The sequence below is a fragment of the Lygodium microphyllum genome, chromosome 1, assembly GCF_053477565.2.
Source record: "Lygodium microphyllum isolate KBCC chromosome 1, Lygodium_microphyllum_v1.1.10, whole genome shotgun sequence".
Taxonomy (NCBI): domain Eukaryota; kingdom Viridiplantae; phylum Streptophyta; class Polypodiopsida; order Schizaeales; family Lygodiaceae; genus Lygodium; species Lygodium microphyllum.
The window spans coordinates 114,971,532-114,975,885 of NC_141135.1; the positions used below are offsets into that span (position 1 = coordinate 114,971,532).

General features: G+C 42.1%; 1 pseudogene; it reads right to left on the reverse strand.

The window, feature by feature from the left end:
- Positions 1–2,775: 2,775 nt before the first annotated feature.
- Positions 2,776–4,051, reverse strand: LOC148041578 (aspartyl protease family protein 2-like; annotated as a pseudogene).
- Positions 4,052–4,354: the final 303 nt, after the last annotated feature.

A 4,354-nucleotide genomic window follows, 5' to 3' on the forward strand; every position in this document is an offset into this window, starting at 1 on the left:
GTACTTGAGTTGGAGGAAATAACGTGTAATTTGTAGCTCAATAAAGAAGAGTAAGAATCCTTGATTGCACTCCTCTAAATCAAGAAGGCAAACTGGTTGCTACACAAAGGTTGTTATAGAAGATACGTGGTGCTCTATCATTAATACAAGGGGAAAATCAACATGCAAAACAAGCAAAAAATTAGACTCATAGAAGAGAAGGGACACGTGGCTGCCAACATCAAAGAAGCATGGAAGACATGTTACCCTTACACCATTGTAGTTGACACTTCAAGAAGAAAACTACTAAGAACTTGAAAGGTAACACCAAGTGTTGAACTTAATGCTATGGAAAGTAGGTGCTAAAAAGATACCTACTAAGGTTAAGATTTCCAATTTCATGAAAATCAATGATTGTTGATGAATCCTCTGTATTGTACATGGTGAGATAGTTACCCATCACTTTTGGCAATATGTGGGGGCCAGAAGATTGTGGGAAAGAGTGAGAGAATGGACCCATATTATTGGGCTAAATAATACCATTAGGATGCACATAGCTTTGTTTGGTTCATAAAGGGTCTGCAGATGAGGAGTCCTTAAAGCTTTGGAAAGTAGTAAGGGCCATTGTTTTAAAAATCATTTGGACCATTAGGAACATGGTTTTTTTAAAGATTTAGGAAAATAAATTTTCAATATATATTATGTTTAAAAATATAAAGCAATGCTCTAGCTCTACTTAGGGCACTTAGGAAAAATGACCAAGTCTTCAGGGTTGCCTTTAAGCACCTAGCTAAGAGTTGAAGCATTTTGGCTTAGCCAGGTCACCAAATTTTATGTTTGTAAATATTCAATATAAATTCTATTTCATACTAAAAATAAAAAATCATATGAATCTATCTTATTCTAAAATATTTTAACTCACTATAATTAAGGAATGTAAGGAGTCTTTTACAGTAACTCTTATTAAGAACTAAAGTAGACAATTTACTCAATCAAAACATTTTCTATAATACAAAAGGGAACCAAATTCAATTGAGTAATAGCAATAAAATAACTTACAAATAATCCTAATTAGAAGCTCTCTAATAATTCAATTTCATCGAGTCCACATTAGAGACAACAAATTGTTTGCTCCTACTAATCAAACTATCATGTCTACTAATGTTTATATGTATTGAGCTACTCAAATGCTAGCTAATAGTTAGTTATTAGTTAGTCATATGTTACCTCCACATGGCTTATTACACCATTAAAATAAAATTTTGAAGGATTAAGGAGAAGAAATTATTCTCAAATTAACAAAGTAAAAACAAGAAGCATTGTTACACTAGATGGGCATGAAATGAACCAAATAGAGCTATGTTTAGCATAGGATTGAGCAACTAGCTTGAGGCCACCCATTTGTATAATATGGGGGCCATTTCCAATGAGTTTTCTAACATTTAATGCAAGGAAAACGAGTCCCCAATTGCATCTAGATATGACTTTCTAACTAGGAGTGGAGAGGGCACGTGTGTGTGTGTGTGCATGCATATATACGTGTGTATATGTGTGTATTTGGGATATATGGTTGCTTGACACCTTCATATGGTCAATTCCAACTTTAACAAATTTATAATTTTGTTTATAAGCTAGATCTTAATACTTAGAGCAATGCTTAAATTTTGTATATTCTCCTATATACATAATTTGAGAGAATGTAGGCAATTCTTCATACATACATATAATTCCCTACTATTAGAAGTAGGGAATGATATTCTTACATTCTCTTATGTAGGGAATTTTAAGAGGGCATAAAAATTCTCACTACAATGATCAATAATTCCCTACTATTAGAAGTGGGGAATCGGATTATCCTATTCTCTTATATAGGAAATTTTGCAAGAATGTAGGAAATTCTCTCTTTTGATGTGTAATTCCCTACTAGTAGATGTGGGGAATTCGATTCCCTAGTTATATGTAGGAAATACATGGATACATATACAGGAAATATTAATGAATTTCCTACATTTCATAAAATTTCCTATATAGGGAATGGTTAAAAGTTCCTTGTGGGTGTCATTTGGCTATTATCTGTAGTCAAAATCTATGGTGTGAAAAAGCCCCTTCCAATTTGATTGGAAGTGTTATTTACGTGTCATACCATTTGATACCCAAAAATTTTATAAGTATTCGATTATGATCGAGTCCTAAGTGAATTTTACATTTTTCTTCTTGAAAAGGCTTGACATATACACATCAAATTGAAAAAAAAATTAGGGTGTTTGCTATTGACATGCTCATCTCAACTAATACTTGGTCAAAATGAATGAGAGAGAGAGAGAGAGAGTTTTGATGACAATTCCTTGTGAATATAGTATGATTAAATATTTTATATCTATTATTTAGAAGAAATAAATCAGCTACTTTTTCCTGAAGGGTGAGTGGGGATTATATTATTTTCTATTGTGTGTGTGTGTGTTCAACACAAGTATAATATACACAATCCCTATCTTTTAATTGAACACACACTCTCTTCCTCTCTTTCTCTTCTTTAATTGAATATAGGATATGACCATGGAAATGACAAAGGTGAGTCTTTGAATATATATATATATATATATATATATATATATATATATATATATAAACACATATATAGAATTTCTTTTTTAATTGGCACTAGGTGCTCCGCACCTACATTCTCCCAACACTTTCTTTTGATGCTTTGCATCGAGGTTCAAATGACCAATGTTAATAACAATTAGGGGACTTTGTGTCTTAATGCATGTTTCATATATCAAGAAGGTTGCGAATATCCATTAATTTTTTTCATTTGTTATTAGTGATAATATTTTGTAGTGCAAGTTTGAATCGCCAATAAGGTTATGGCTTGATGAAGAAATAATGGTCACATCAGCAGGCTTAATAGTCTAACAGGCGGCTTGGGACGTGTCGATGCCGATAGCGGGGATAAGGGAGTCGTAGGTGAAGAGGAAGCCTTGAGTTTGATAGTTGCCAATGATGGAGAAGCTGAAGTCGAAGGGAAAGGGAGCGAAGGCCAGGCAGGCGATGGCGCCGTCGCTGCTGACGGGGATCACCATGTTGTTCACGGGCACTGTGAAGGACAGGCCGTTGAAGAAGAAGAAGGTGAGAAGGGGGATCGTCAAATCCGTGGACTCCGTCAGATCGAAACACGTGTCCAGCAGAAAGTCTGATGGCGGCCGGATGCGCGCCAGCCCCGGCGTCGCTGCCCTGAAGGCGTCCCGGATCGCCACGTAGTCCGCCGTCGGAAAGCATGTTATGGTGGTGCCGGAGTCCACGATCGTCGTATTGGCGAGGCTCGAAACCGGCGGCGGGGCGGCCGGGGTGGTAGCCAGGCCCGGGAGGACGTCCCTTCCCAGGGCGATGGCCTGCATCCACACCGAGTAGAAGGTCGGAGTCACGCGGCTGCGCAGGACGGGCGTGAAGACGCAGGACAACCGGTCATCGTACGTGGCCTCGTCGCCGAATTTGATGAAGCCCACGGAATTCGGCGACAGCACGTGTGGCAGGCACATGGAGAATATTCCCCCGAAGAAAGACGCCGCCGCCTGCGAGGGGAAGGACAACGGACCCTGCCCCAGCCCGAGGATCCCGTCCGCCGTCCCCGCGAAGCTCAGGACCCGTCCCCGTACGACAGGGGGAACGCGCAGTCGCCGCCGGGGGAACCGCACGTGGTGGCGGTCGTATCATTGAGGGCGGCGCACGTGGAGGAGGCGCAGGGCACCTGGGCGTAGGTGGACGACTGCAAGGGGTTGAAGGGGGAGCTGGGCTGGCTGAAGCACGTGGTGCAGGGCGTGCACTGCGTCCACGTTAGGTCGCTGCCTGTGTCGAGTGCCAGCTGGAGCTTCTGCCCCGGGGTGCCCATTTCCAGCGCCAGGGCCCCACCCTGGCTTCGCTCGATGCCCGACTCCGCACTCCTGCCGCCACTTGCGCTCACGTCCGCGGTCATCTTCTCGGTCGCTTTGGCCGCCACCTCCGCCATCCGCCGTGTGTCTCTGCTCAGGACCTCCCGGAGCAGGTCCGTCAGAGCTAACGCCCGCCGCCGCATGGTCCGTATGGGTGATGCAGAACCCCGCCGGCCGCGCCGTCAAGTGTCATGTCGCAGTCGGTATAATTCTCCTCGATCCCCGTCCCCTCGAATCTCTGTGGCTTGTATTCACCCCAGTATTCTGAATTCGCCGCAGTCATAACCACAAACGTCGCACTTAAGACTTGCAACAATATTAGCGTCATTACCTGTAATCGATCATAGACGGTAATAAGATGCAGTTCAGATAGCACGAGTTCTGCTTAATTGATTCCGTCAGAATGCATCCATTAAATCGGCTCGGTACTGTTCCTCCACTTTATG